We start from the raw sequence: 15633 nt of genomic DNA, 5'->3' as shown, positions 1-15633 counted from the left end.
ATTTAGTTACATGTCAGCACCCATCTGATGACCAGCACCCAGCAGCCATTGGTTGAAAAATGGAGCAATGTGAACCTAAGTGCCCCAATGAGGATCAAACCCACAACCTTGGCCTCACCTGTTCCCTGTGTTAATAGAGCTCACCGCCAATTATGCCCAAGGGACTGGCCCCACAGTAGCCTCATCAGTATGTTAAGGGTATTTTACCTGTGACTCGGGTAGGACCAATGAGGGCATATGTAAGGAAGCACAAAAGCTTATTTTAGTATTATCTATTTAACTGTTCATTAACTGCCCCCCACGTATGCAATTCCCCCTTAAATGTTATAACTAAACGTATAATGGCTCCAATAATCATGTCAGTTAGTTCACTTTATACACATTATCTTACACAGTCCTTACAATTAGTCTCTGAGGTTGACATTATTTTCTTTTTACTCATGAGGATGCTAAGGCTCAGACACATTAAGGAATTTTCCTAAGTTAACATGGCAAGAAAGTGGTCCAACTAGATTTTGTACACAGATCTAGCTGGATCCTAGAGATCCTAGAGCCTATACTCTTAAGGCTCATGCTTTGTTCAATAAAGTTGATTGCATCAGACACAGAAGAAACTTTAGTATTAATCCTGTCCACACTGAGGCCCAGAGAGATGGAGATATTTTCCAGTGACTCAAAGAAAGTCAAGGGCAGAGTCTGGAATAGAAGTCAGATGTACTCATCCTAGCCTGGAAATCTTTCTACTACAACATGTGAGGGTTATTCATTGCTATAATATAAAGCTCCAGGAGGAATAAACACCTGTCCCAGGACCTATTGTTCCTTGGTGGGAATGACCATGACCTTCTGGTGAATGTTCCATTCTTTCTTTAAAATCTAATGAGATGTTATTTTCTTTGGAAAGCCATCCTTGATACTTCAGTATACTGTCACTCTCTTCTGCCTTTATGTACTTATTCTTGTCTTACCATGTCATCTAAATCATATCATAACATATAAATCACATGCCTTTATCTCCTTTAAGATTGAGCTTCTTGAGAGCAATCACCATATCATTCATCTTGGTACCCTTCGCGTATAAAAACAGGTATATAGCAAGCAATAAATATTTCTGCAATTAATTTTTTAAAATTTCCATTTCCTCAAGAAAACCATGATTAATACACTCTTCTAAGTTTTATCCAAATAGAACCAAAGAGAACTTTAAAGAAATCATTATGTCCATTGTTTTTTAGCCAAGTATTTATTGAACAGGTAACTTTCCATGTTTATTTGAGCCATAAAAACCTAAATACAGAATTACTCTCAATGAAATGCAATTTTTCCTTTTATTTTTATAGGAGCCACCAGTATTCCAAATTTCTTAGCAAGAGATACCTTTTTGCAGTCTTACTACTAGCCCTATTGGTGCATACGCCATTGGGAATATGCTTCTAGACAAAAGATTCTCACCCAACTCCATGTACAGAGGTTCTCCTACATTATTGTCTGTTCACATAGGTTTCTATTCCACTGATGCATTGTTAAATATTGGAAAAAGAAAAAAATCTATAGTCAAAAACTTTGTTTCATGTTCCAAATCTTCCATTTACTTTCTAAGTGAATGTGTGTAAATCTCTCCAGCATTTTGAGCCCAGCAAGAGGGGATTAATAGTATGGGCAATAGTATGGGCAATCTACTTCTTGGCAAAGTAGTGCAAATCAACTGAGTAGTACTTGTAAAAGTGCTTAGTCCTGTCTGTTAAGGGTAGTCCTAGTTGTTATTATATGTTCAGATTTTGCTCACACGCATGGCATCTACTATCTTAATATCTGTCGTTTTGCCACTCCAAAGGATAAAATATAAATATAAGTGAAATATCATTTTATCTCAAACTTCAGACAAAATTCCCAAATGATTTACCTTTTACAGAATTTTATCCAGATTAATGAGTAATTGTTCTTCGTGGAAAGACACTGAATGAAAAAATAAGCTTTCTAATTGTTTAGTTATAATTAAAAATAAGTAGTTTGAGTTGGTAGGGTCCTTCTCCAGGGTCCTAGGACTGTGTCTATTTTATGTTATTTTGGTGAGTGCTATTGGAGTTTACTATTTTCTGACGAGGGTGTTAGGGTATTTCGTTTGGAGAAAGTTAATGAGCATGTATGTGAAAGTGTTCCTTGACGCTTGCACAAGAAAACTGTGGGGACCAGAAACACTACTGGTGTTCCCCTGCTCATCCCTTTCCTACTTATAACACCATCAACATAAAGGTCCTTCGACAGACACCTGACAAAAACTAGTAAGGACAGAACGAGCAACTCTACACCATTGTTCCTTGAAGAAAGGTAGTCTCCAGATCAATGAATCACTGTTTCTATAAGCAATCCCAAGCACAGAAAATGTTATCTTGTAGTATCAAAGACATCCTTAAAATTATATTAAACGAGATGCAATCTCTGCACAGTTAGCTACAATAGTAATATTGAAATAGAGATGATTTGGATGTTTACTGTAGATTTTTGCTATAACATTTTAAGCACAGAGACTTTTTAAAAATATTTAATGTTCCAAGTTGCACCCTGCATTTATGAAATCCCTCCAGGTTGTGAAGACTGAATTTTAGACCTCCCATTAGAATACAGGGTACCCAAAACAAAAAAAAATCAAGACAGCACATAAGAGTTTCATATATTTTTTCCTGAATATCAACAGAATGGGAACTGCATAGAAAATTCTCCACCTACAATTCCTCGGTCATGGACTTGAAAATATACTGACAAAGTTCATCTTTACTGTGACATCTTAATGTACCTTACCCATATTCAGATAGCCGGAGCAACCAGAAAATTAACTCTGTATTTCCATATCACACTCACCCTCACTTCCTCTTCTCACCTCCTGCTTGAGAACTGTCTCTTTCCCTAAGTGTCTTAAACAAGTCTTTGATTTTGTTTTTATAAAGAAAAAGGTATTGAGAATAGGATTCATCTTACATAAGGAGTTAACATAAGATTCAGAATTTCTTCAACCATTGATTAGTAATGGGATCTTATAAAATGTCAAAGGGCATTTATTCTATGAAAATAAGGGTAACGGTAAGAAATAGTACAATTTGGTGAAAGCGTGTACACTCATTATAATTAAAATTTTTCATTTGATAAAAGGCCTTGATAGAGGTGACAATATTCTCATGAACACCAATGTCTAGAAGCATTTGACATGCAATCATGAATCACTGTGGTCAGCGAGATAAAGAGAAACTTACCCCGAAAAACAAGATTAGAGGAAAGGGAATCAAATTTTACTTGCACATTTGAGGCTAATTGAGGGATATCAACAAGAACAGAGTTGGAGCTCAGAAGAGAAGGTCGATGTCTTGATAAAGATTGAACTATCCAAATGTCACTTCTAGAAACCCAGTGACAGTTACCTGGTCAATTTAGTGCTATTATACTTAAACCCATAGATAGATAAACAATAGATAGATGATAGGTAGATAGATAGGTAGTTAGAGATATTGATATATAAATGAAGTAAAAACAGCACTCAACTATAAAGCATCGTATAGTTTGTTAGTTCCATTTTAGGTCAATGACTATGAATGACTGCACAGTGGATAATAAAATTTATTTCCTGGTGGGGTGAATTTTGTGAAATTGTTATGGTTATTGATGGTTGCATGCCTCTCCTTTCATCTTGCTACCTTCAAGGACAGCCAACCTTATCAAGGAGGATTAGTAAAAATGGAAATTTACTTTTATTACTATCAACTAATATTTACTGAGAGCCTACTAGTACATGCCATCTTGTACATTGTTTCATTTATCTTCACAATGCCCTTGTGCGGCAGGGACTATTATCTCTTCCCTCTGCCTTATGAATGAGTAAACAGCTCGGACATGGTAAATAATTCACTCCAAAGAAAGAATTAGAACTTCAATATGAACTAAAATCTAACTACTAAACCTTATGTGTCTTTTCAGCAGCCCTTACTGACCATTTTTTATTCACTTAACTGGCATTTATTAAATTAGGTATTGTAGAGAAAGTGACATAGTCCTAGTTAATTACAGAGACTTTAGAGTCAGAGAAGGCTAAAATTCCAGCTTTGTCATTTACAAGCTGTTTAGCCTTGAGGAAGTTACTTATCTTCTCTAAGCATTAACTACCTCATCTATAAAACGAGGATTAAAAAGATGCGTAATTCAGAGGACTGTTTTGATAATTAAAGAAAATACTGCAGACAAAATACTTAGTTCAAAGCCCAGGTCATAGTAAATATTCAGGAAATGGCAACTTCTCTAATTGTGATAAATATGCCATGGCCTCTGCCCTCGAGGACCATAGATTTAAAGAGGGAAGGTTAGATGTATATCAAATGACTGTAATAAATAATTGAAAAAGGCATTGTGAGAGTTGAGAGTAAAGAGTCATAAATTCAGTCTAGTGAGATCATGGGTGTCATTGTGAAGGAGGACACATTTTATTAGGGCCTTGAGGAACTGGCTTCCGTAGATTCAGTGACAGGGCACCCCAAGGAGAGGCATGAGCAAAGCTGGAGGCAGGAAAATACTAAGCTTGGTGGATAAACAAAGAGAACTGAGATTGACTCAAACATAAGCTCTATGCAGGAATGCAGTGAAGACCAGACTATATGTTAGAGACTTGAATGTACACCTAAGGAATCGTTTCTTTACTTAGAGGATAATATAGAACCTTTGAAGATTTTTAAGAGAGGAGTCATAGGAATGAGATTGAACTATTAAGATGTAAATGTAAAGTGTTGGGAAAAAGGAAAAGGAAAAATACAATTATGTGGGCCAATTAAAGAGAATGTATGGAAGTCAAACTGAGCAATAAGGGTGCTTGAGCAAAGCAGAGCAGTGGGAGGGTAATGCAGAGAAAGGGACTATCTCTGAGGGTGATAGACACATAAACTAGACAGGAGTCGGCAAATATTAGGCAAAAGAGACAAGGAAGAAGAAAGAATAAAAGATGACTGAAATTTCAAGTCTGAGTTGTGAGGACAGCAGAGGAATTTTCAAAAGACAGCAATCAGAAAAAAAGACCAGCTTTGCAGAGCACATGATGAGCTCTCTTGACATACTGCATTTGAAACCAGACGGCTATGTAGAGGTGCTAAAAGAACAATCAGAACCGTGTGACTGCAACTTAGGAAAGACTAAATCATGGGGTAACTGATTTGAATCATCACAAGGCAGAGAAGTGAAGTATCCCTTGCTGAATGAAAACGCTGAGGTAGAAAGAGAGAAGAACCAGGAACAAAACTGCTTGCAGGAAGGGGAAAAGAGTCACAGAAAAGACAGGGAAAGAAACCAGAATGTTAAAGCATCACAAACCCAAATAAGAAGTTACAAGGAAAATGGAAGGTCATCACAGCAAAATGGTACAGAGCAATCAATGATAAAAATTAGTAAGACCAATATTAACACTAAAAATAAGAATTCATTGGTGCATTCACTTTGCAAATACTTTCACAGTTTCTCATGATATCAAACACAGAGATACTGTATGAACCAGCAATTCTACCCCTAGGTACCTACCCAGAGAGAAATGAAGACATATGTCCACACACAGACTTGTACACAAATGTTCGTAGTAGCATTATTCATGATAGGCAAAAATGGAACAACCCAAATGTCCATCAACTTATTAATGGATAAACAAAATACGGTTTATCCATACAATGCAATATTATTTGGCAATAAAAAGGAATAAAACACAGGACTAGCTAAAATCAGGATGAACCTTGAAAACATTATGATAAATGAAAGAAGTTAGTCATGAAAGACTACATACTGCATTATTCCATTTATATGAAATGTCCAGTATAGGCAAATCCATAGAAATAGAAAGTAGATTAATATTTGCCTAGGGATAGTGGAGACTGAACAGAATGGGGAGGGACTGCTAATGGGTATAAGGTTTTTTCCCAGGGTTATAAAAATATTCTAAGGTTATATCTTGATGACTGGACAACTATGTAGATATACTTAAACCACTGAATTGTACACTTACGTTGGCTGAATTTTATAGTGTATAAATCAAATCCCAATAAGTCTGTTTTAAAAGGAAGAAGAATCCACTGGTTAAGTTTAAAAAAAGCAATTTCTGCAAACTGATAGAATTCAAAGGCATAAAAGCTTCCGATATGAATCACATTTAAGAAGTTTATTAGTGAGGTATGGCCATAAGGTAAATCAAATGAAATCTTAAATATGACTCTAAGATGATTCTGAGTGTCTCTGCAAATGAAATTCTGGCAATCCATTAATGTTCTCCCTGGAGGAGAGTAAAAAAGAAAGGTGCGGGTGTGACTGCAATTGCTGAGACCTGATTTCAACTTATTTACACGACTTCAAGATAATCACCCATAGATTTTTGGGAAAAGGCTAAGACTTAGTTATGACAACTCAAGTCACTGAGAACATCTTTCATCCCCAATAGGCCCTTCATCAGACATCAAAGGGTCCACAGTAAAGCCACTGAGAGGACACCTGGCACAGTCTTACTGTGGTGGTAACATCAAGGGCATCAACCAAAGGTTATATGTGTGGGATGCTGGAATATTATCGGATGTTATACAACTGATCAGCACCCTGGGGCATTTGGTTGGCTCTCGCGGTCTCAGCACTAAAAGTATTCAGTTATCACAAGACAGAAATGAATATGCCTGAGTACAAAAGGAATATTAATACTAATTGAATAACCTATGTATTATATTAATGACTCAAAATTTTCAGGAAAAGAATATTAAGATTAAACAAAATGTGACATTGTAATAAATGTATATACTCGAAGCAATAAAAATCCTAAATATTAACAAAATACCTCAAAGAAATAGTATAGGCTCTACTAGAGAAATAATTTCTCTTTCAAATACCATGTTTTCAGTTCTTAAAATATGGATGAGTGAATAAAAGGAGTAAATGATAAGTATTCTTATGTGTGAATAAATTAATAGATAATGCATTCTTATTAAATTCCCTGACTCCAAACCACTTGGACTTATTAAAGAAACAAGTGGTTTAGGCTATTGTTTGCTTCAACACTGAAGAGTGACCCAACTGATTAATGCTTGTGGAAAACCTACCCTTAAGTAGCTTTTATAAAATGAATTAGTGCTTCTGAAATTATAGAACATATACTTCAGCACCTCAGAAAACTTCTGATGGCTAATCAATGGTTAAATACCATTCTATTTCCAATCTTCTGAGCTATCTCATTAATATAATGAAACTGAGACACCACAGCTTCAGGGCCTACATCCCTGTGATTCTAAGATTAATGTGTAGAGCACAGCCCTTCAGAACAAGGAGCGTAGAGCAGGAACGTACTGCAATTTATCAGCTCAATGGATTGATGATGAATTCGATTCAACAATTTTTTGAATGCCTACTATGTGCCGGACACAGGATTGTTCTAAAGGGTACAGAGAAATGTAAATCATAAATACTCTATTCAATATAGTGAGTGGGTTAGATTTAAAAGATAAATTTAACTTTGAGTAATATAAATACTAAAAGAGGACTAAAATAAAATGTATTTTCAAATTTTAAAGTAAGAAACATGTTTGAAAAATCAGGAAAGCTTTCAATCAGAAAATTATCTTTGACAGAAGATTAGAATAATACCATCTTTCAAGTATTTGTGTGACAAGCATATCACATCTATTTTCTCATTTAATCCTAGAAATAACACTCTGAGGTAGGTATGAAAATCTCCATTTTACAAATGAGAAAACCAAAGTTCCAAGACATTACTGAATTTCTCAAGTTCACACGTGGTCAATAAATAGAATCTGAGTTCAAACCCAAATCTATCTAGTTCCCAAGGTTTAACCAGGTCGGTATAATGGTTTTAAAAACACAGAAAGTTGAAACAAGCAGAACTGTTGTCAAATTTCCCCAGATGTGGAGGATTAAAGTGCAAAGGTATATGAACCAAAGACCATAGGGATGTTGGTCGACTGTCAGTAATCCACACAAGCACAGTAGGAGAGAATATTTGAGTGCTCAAGGACGAAAGAGAGCTTTGAATGCCACTTTGGACCTTTTTGGTGAAAAATGCAAAACCACTGAAGACTTTTAAAAAGGGAGTAAAATCACCGGAACTCTTATTCTAAAAGACTGTCCAGATAACAGTCTATAGAAAAGATTATTCATTGAACAATAATATCCATAAAGAACACCCACTCCCCAATTAAAATTATTAGTGGTAATTAGAAGCAGATTGTTTATTGAAAATGTTGACTATGGGTAAAAAGAGGAAGTTTGGAAAGCATTTGACGTGAATGAGTATCGAGTGAAACTCTGAGAGATAAGAAGGTGTTAAGAAATATTTTAAAAATTCTGCCAGACTCACTGTTTTGTGGTGATTATCCATACTGGACTCTGAAGAGCCAATAATTTCTCTGTCCACATAAAGATATTTTTCTCTCCAAGTGATGCTGTTTTGTCGAAGGTCCCATTTTCTTTGAATAGTTTCAATGGACACTTTATAATATATTCATTGCAGATTTTAGATCTATTAAGCATATTTTTCTCATTTCATCTTCAGATCATTGTTCATAATCCATTATTTGTTGAAAACTTTCCAAACTAGGGATTGTGTTGAGTCCTGGGGACAGAAAGAAAAATAACAAAGGTTATACAGCATACCAAGGGACATAGACATGTAAACAAAGCATGACAATATGTTGTATTATGAGTGTATAATAGACACATATAAAAATCACTATATATATCCATCAGGATCTCACTATAACCATTTCAAATATTTGTAACAGAGAAAATGTAAGTAGCTGGCTACTCAGAAGAGGCAGGATCTGAGCAGCTGAAGAGTGAACAATAAGATAACCTAGAGATTTTCCAAAGCAGACAGTCTCTACCAATCATAGATGGGAGAAACAAGGAGAGGAAGTGATTGTAGTGGGTTGAATGGTAGACCTCCCCCAAAATATGTCCACATCCTAATACCTGGAGCCAGTGAATATTATCTTATTTGGAAAAAAGGTCTTTGCAGATGTAATTAAAGATCCTGAGATGAGATTATCTTGAACTAATCAGGTGGACCCTAAATCCAGAAAAATTTTCTTCCAAGAGACAAGAGTAGAAGATGCAGAAAGAGAAGAGAAGACCACCATGTAAAGACAGAGGCATAGATTGGAGTAATGCTGCCATAAGCCAAGGAGCACCTGGAACCACCAGAAGCTGGAAGAGACAAGGAAGAATTCTCTTCAAGAACTGTTGGAAGGAGCTTATCCCTACTGAAACCTTAATTTCAGACTTTTGGCCACCAGAACTGGGAGAGAATAAATTTCTATTGTTGGGAATCACCAAATTTGTAGTAATTTGTTACAGCAGCCCCAGGAAACTAATACCATGTTGTTACCAGAGCTAGGGTTCCCCACTTGGAGCTGGAACAGAAGCAAGCATGTCAAGAGGGAGGAATTTCAGAAGGAACATACTCACTACTAGAAAAGTCACTCAATGAAGGGAGGGAAGGGAAGAGCCCATCCCCCATCTCCTGCCAGGGATGCCAGCCACAAGCTTCAGCTGCTATACAGGAGCTTGGAGAATGCAGCCTGGAAAAGCCAGTCCCCCACCACGCAGAGCAGAACCAGCAAGGACAAAGAATATTTCTAAGAGCCACGGTGTCAGCACCAGTATGCTATGGGAGCACAATGGATAAGTAAAGCTTGCTATATCAAGGCATTTTCAGAGAAGGTGAAATTTAAGCTTAATCAAGATGAATGATTAGAAATTCATCAGGCAGTGGAGGAAAGGTATTGAATGGGAAGAAAAAACATGTGCAAAATGAAGTTCAGAACCCTATGCAGTCTTCCTGTCCTCCACTTTTGTCCTGGTCCTCCATGTGGAAAACAAATATGGACTGAGTCTAATTGTTAGGGGCAGGCCATGTAATTAGTCTGGGGTCTAATCTGAAGACTTAGCCATTTTAGTTTCAGGACAGAGAGAGAACAGGAAATCCCACTGGGGAATCCAAGCTCGAGTCATACACTCCAAATCAGTTTTAACAGAGAGGGCTGGGTTAAGCCCTTGTGGCAAGGCTGTGTTAGGTTAACAGCTGATCCACAGTAGAAGAGTATTTTGATTCCTATTTGGTTTTCCACCTTGTGTATATATCTTATACATTGTGTATAGGGAACCCCAGTGGAGATGAAGTGAGGAGTAAGATTTTCAATCCTCTGCCCTATTCCCCAAAAGAGAGGTTAGTTTTTAGTTCATTTGATCCATTCATATGTAAATGTTCATTACTCAGTTGACATACGTTTCTAAAATTTAAAATAAGTATGGGCATGAGACAGAGGTTTGGAAATATTCAGATAGGAATTTAAAACAAGGCATTGGATGATACCATCTAGGTAGAAGGTAGATGAGAACTTAGGACAGGGCTCTAGGGAACCTCCCAGTGAGAGACATATTGCTGTTGCTCTTGAGATATTCTACCACTATTCATCGGACACCTGCAACTATGTGGGCCCTCTCCCCTTACCTTAGGCCTGAGCCAAAGTTATTAATAGAAGCTTAACTTTAACCCATTAGATAACCCTTTACTGCAGTATCTATTCTACAGGGTACTGGAAGAGATTGGTCAGAAAATGACACTGCAAAGCCACTGCAGCTCGGTAACCTTTTTTTTAGTCACCAATTCTACCTGGATTTCAACAAGAGAGATGAGGAAAAAAGGTGCAATTATCTCCCTTGATTTACACTTCCTGAAAATATAACTCAATCTTTAAAGCCTGCACTCTTTTATTTCTTGCTTATTTGATCCTTTAAATCCTGTTCAAACGAAAATATAGTGATATTTTCTTATTTTAGCTCTCTTCTGAAGCGACCTTGAAAAGCTAAAGAAGATCTTACAGTACTTTCTTTTCTTGGGGTCTTGGTAAAAGAGGGTGAAAATGCTGACTTGTCAGCTAAACAGCATCGGATGGTTACAAATGAATGCAGCCCTTCTCAGGGGACAAGACCGTATCCAGGCAGAGGCTGGCAGCCCTACAGCACTGCACATAAATGAATGATGCACTGCAGATAAAATGGGAATCAACCTGTTTTCTGGGCAGCAAGCCCGTTCAAGGAAGAAATTGTGCTCTTTCCTGGAAGCGCGCCATCCTCCTTGTCTGCATTCCCCAAATGCCTTTCATTTCTTCAAGAAAATATCAAATAAAGGACTGGCCTCAACGAAGAAGCCACTGCCCTACAGCGGGGGACTTTGACCTCTCCAAGCAGTTATCAAACTGCATTTTCTGAAGACAGAATCAGCTCCAACGATTTATACATATTGGGAATGTTTGTTTCTTTACTGATTCATTTCAAAAGATGTTTATAAAACATCCCAAGTAAATCTGACTGAGAACATTTATGTCTATTTTCTAGCATTTGGAATGTTGACGGTAGCTTTAAAATCTGTGATTCTGTAATAACGAAGATCTTAAAGACAAAAAAGGTTTTAGAGCACTTTGAGTCTAGTGACGTAATCTATCCCTACCAGGAAATTTCCTTTACAGCATTCCAGGAGGTATTTTCCTTTGCAGTGTTCCTGGAAAATTCTGCTTTGTCCAGGGACAGGAACCCTACCCACTATAAGACAGCTCATCTCTTTGATTCAAAGTTCTAACTAGCAGAGTTCCTCCTGATAGGAAGCCAACATGTACATTACCTATCTTCCCCCATCCTGCCACTCTGTTGAATCCTACCTGCTCTTCTACAGGAGAGTGTTCACATATTCCAAGGCTGCTTCTGATAGGCTGCCATGTTGTGGTCCTTTTCCTCAGGCAGGTGGTCTGGAGCCCCAGGCCCTTCAGGAGTCTTGCGCCTGGGGCTGCGTGAGGCTCACTCCGGCGCTCAGGGGTGGCCGGCGGTGCAGGAGTCCGGGGGTCTGTTCAAGAAGTTCTCCCCTGGGCTCCCCTGGTGGCGCAGTGGTTGAGAGTCCGCCTGCCAATGAAGGGGCCACAGGTTCCTGCCCCGGTCTGGGAAGCTCCCACATGCCGCGGAGCGGCTGGGCCCGTGAGCCATGGCCGCCGAGCCTGCGCGTCCGGAGCCTGTGCTCCGCAACGGGAGAGGCCGCAACAGTGAGAGGCCCGCGTACCGCAAAAAAAAAAAAAAAGTTCTCCCCCAAAAGGGGTATGAGGATAGAATTGCCAGAGCTCTTCCACTGTGGCAAGGCGGGAAGCTTTCTCCAGACCATCTACTGTGGCCTCATTCCACGGCCGACTTGTTGCCTCTTGTGGGCCATCTGCTGGCGCAGCTGCGCCCCTTTACCTACAAAGCGATTGCGCAGGTGGGAGGGGCCATTGCGCCTGCGCAGAGGGTTCCAGCAGCTGATCAGCATTTCTTTGCTGATGAGCCGACCTGCAGCTTCACAGCGCAGTACTCTACGCCCTTCCGAGCAGCTGCGGGCGGACGCTTGCACATGAGCATCCAGACTCGTCGGCACTAGAGCCCTGAGATCATGAGGTCGAAAGAGTTCTTCTTATACTGAATGCTCCAGGCCTGTGAACGAGTTCTTCTTATACTGAATGCTCCAGGCCTATAACTTCTACTACCTGTTCCAGCGTTATGGCTGTTGATCCGGCTGGGTGGATCTGATGAGCTAAGCAATCTCATGTCCGGGTATGATTTCATCCACAAGATGACTGGAGAAGACGTATTTGGAATCACTGTTCCCCTAATTACAAGTGGATCAAAACCATGAAAGTCATCTGACAGTGCTGTTTGGCTACACGGAGTTAAGATACCTCCCTTTGAATTGTATCAGTTGTCAGGCAGCAAGATGATTCAATAGAAAGGTACCAAAAGCCCTTCACTTTTCCACCCCTTCCAGAGATTAATGACATAATGCAGCAGCATGTCACAGAGCCAGAAAATCAGCGTCCTCAGAAACGACTTGCTGCAGAAGTAACAAAGTTTGTTTGTGGACCAGAAGGGCCGGATTCTGTGAAAAAGTATACACAAGCCCTTTGCCATAGTAGGATAAATGCACTGGAGGTTACGTCTGATCAAGAGTTAAAAGAGTTGTTTAAAGAAGCTTCATTTTCTGAAGTAGGTCTTAACCTTGCAACAAGTGTCCTAAATATAAGCTGCAAAACAAATGCCATTCCGCGTGGTCCACGAGGGTACCGGCTAACAGAAGGTGGCGTTGGTATTAATCACAGACAAGCAACAAATCCTGAGAGTGCTAGCTGTTGGACCACATATACTTGAGAATGGACTTTCATTCTTAATAATGGAAAAGGAATTTCTACACTATAAAACGGCTTCAGCTATGAGGAGAAACCCTGGTGGTTCAAACAAACATCCATCATTCATTCTCAAGATATAAGAAGGAACTTATACGTTTGCTTATGCTAATCAGAACAACAAAGAATGGAGTATACTCTAGGCTTCACACTGTAAGTAATTTCATTTTTTTATAAGGGCATTTTAAAAATTTTATTTATTTTTGGCTGTGTTGGGTCTTCGTTTCTGTGCGAGGGCTTTCTCTAGCTGCGGCGAGCGGGTGCCACTCTTCATCACGGCGCGCGGGCCTCTCACTATCGCGGCCTCTCTTGTTGCGCAGCACAAGCTCCAGACGCGCAGGCTCAGTAGTTGTGGCTCCCAGGCCCAGTTGCTCCGCGGCATGTGGGAATCCTCCCAGACCAGGGCTCGAACCCGTGTCCCCTGCATTGGCAGGCAGACTCTCAACCACTGCTCCACCAGGGAAGCCCAGTAATTTCATTTTTATGTAAGCTGGTTTATACATAAGGTGTTTGTGTGATGATGAAATATTTTATTTCCTGATCTGCAAACACCAACGACCATGATTTCCTGGGTTAATCTTTTTTTTAAATTATACTTTATTAAAAAATTAAATTAAGTCTTTTTTATCCTAAAAAAAACCCCAATGCTTCTCATTTTACAGAAGCACAGCATCCATACTTACACATGTATTATGAAGGATATGCCTGCAGTGAAACTGACCAGTACAGCACACTCCCTACAGTACTGCACTTGTGCAATAAATGTTAGCGTCTCTTTGATAATAACCTCTGAAATTTGAGTAGCACTTGATAATTTCAAGGGACTTTTTGACATACTCTCTTAATTAAATAACTCCACAAAGTGAGGAGGAGGGTGTTATGATCTTCATTTCTCAGTTGAGGATATCTGTTCATTCCACAAATATGTATTACATGTATGACATGTGCCACACACTGTTCTAAGCATTCAGATTGACACTGAGAAAGCAAGACATCTATTCAAGCTCATGCAGATTCTAAGGGGGGAGATTCAGGACCCTACATGCAGATCTTCATATCAAATCTCATTGTCTTTCTATCACATAAGTTATCATGTTTCTCCAGAGGTGGAAGAAGACAGGGCTCCATGGTCCTGGGCAGTGAGGGTTTAGTGAGAGACAAACAACTCTATTTATTGGTACAAAAGCATCCAGTCAGCTTTTTAGTAGCCCACTCTTAAATAAGAATTCACAGTCAACAATTATCACATATTTGAGGAAAATTGTATTATAAAAGACAGAAATCACATAAAGTAACAGGAAGGACACAGAGATAGTACAGGGAGAAAAAAAGTTTTTAAACCTATATTAATACCTTCCAAGAGATAAAAGATATTACATCCATGAAGCAAAAACAGGATGCTTCAAAAAAAAATATTAAGAGAAGAGCCAGAAAGAGATGTTAAGAATTAAAAATGAGGGAAAAAAGCCCGTAAATTTGAAGAATTCTCCCAGAATGTAGAACCAAAATATAAAGAGTTAGAAAATGGAGAGAAAAGATAAGAAAATTGGACTTTTCCAGAATGTCCATCATACACACATAGGAGTCACAGAAAAAGTGGACAGAGAAAATAGAAGGTAAGAAATTATCCATGAGATAACTGGAGAAAGTTTCTCAGACTTGTAGGATGTGAGTTTCCAGATTGGAAGAGCCCATTTCGTGCTCAGCACAATAGATGAAAATAGACCTACACTAGAACCCCTGAAAAATTTCAAAAGACTGGATATTAAGAAAAGATTCTAAAACTTCCAGAAAGAAAACTGGTTTCTTGCAAAGGATCAAGAATCAGATAATGTCAGATTACCCAGTAGCAACAATGGAAGTCAGAGGACCATGGAACAATGCTTTCAAAAAGAAATTACTTTCAACCTAGAATTTTAGTCAACCAACTTTCAATGGAATAAAAGGGGAGGAAAAAAAGACATTCTCAGATACTTTTTTAAAAAGCTACAAAATCTGGAAAGTAGGGTGTTCAACACAGCAGCTGTGTGTGTCAGTCCACGTTGGAGCATGTCAAAAAAAAATCCTGGGATATTTATTTTTTAAAAAGATATTTAAAAATAACTAATGAATCTGAACATATTGGGAGATTTACATCACTGAGAGAGAATTTGGGTATAACTTAATGATAGGTGCATACAAACTAAATCAAATGGTGAAAAGACAATTATTAACTCTAGGGAGAACAAAAATATATCGATGAGAAACAGAAAGCAACTATGGTATATATACAGGGCTCAGCTATAACGTATGTTTTACAATGTGAAGATGAAATGTTTATGTCACCCAGTGGTTCCCAGAGTGTGGTCCCTCGGCCAGTCCA

The 15633-nt window shown here is 38.5% G+C and overlaps 1 pseudogene; it reads left to right on the top strand.

The window, feature by feature from the left end:
- The first annotated feature begins 4978 nt into the window (after positions 1–4978).
- LOC114883968 lies at positions 4979–13301 on the top strand (annotated as a pseudogene).
- Positions 13302–15633: the final 2332 nt, after the last annotated feature.

The sequence above is a fragment of the Monodon monoceros genome, unplaced genomic scaffold, assembly GCF_005190385.1.
Source record: "Monodon monoceros isolate NGI ecotype Baffin Bay Population unplaced genomic scaffold, NGI_Narwhal_1 Super_Scaffold_5, whole genome shotgun sequence".
NCBI lineage: Eukaryota > Metazoa > Chordata > Mammalia > Artiodactyla > Monodontidae > Monodon > Monodon monoceros.
Note: the sequence above shows the minus strand (reverse complement) of the source record. Positions and strands in the feature narration are given on the sequence as shown.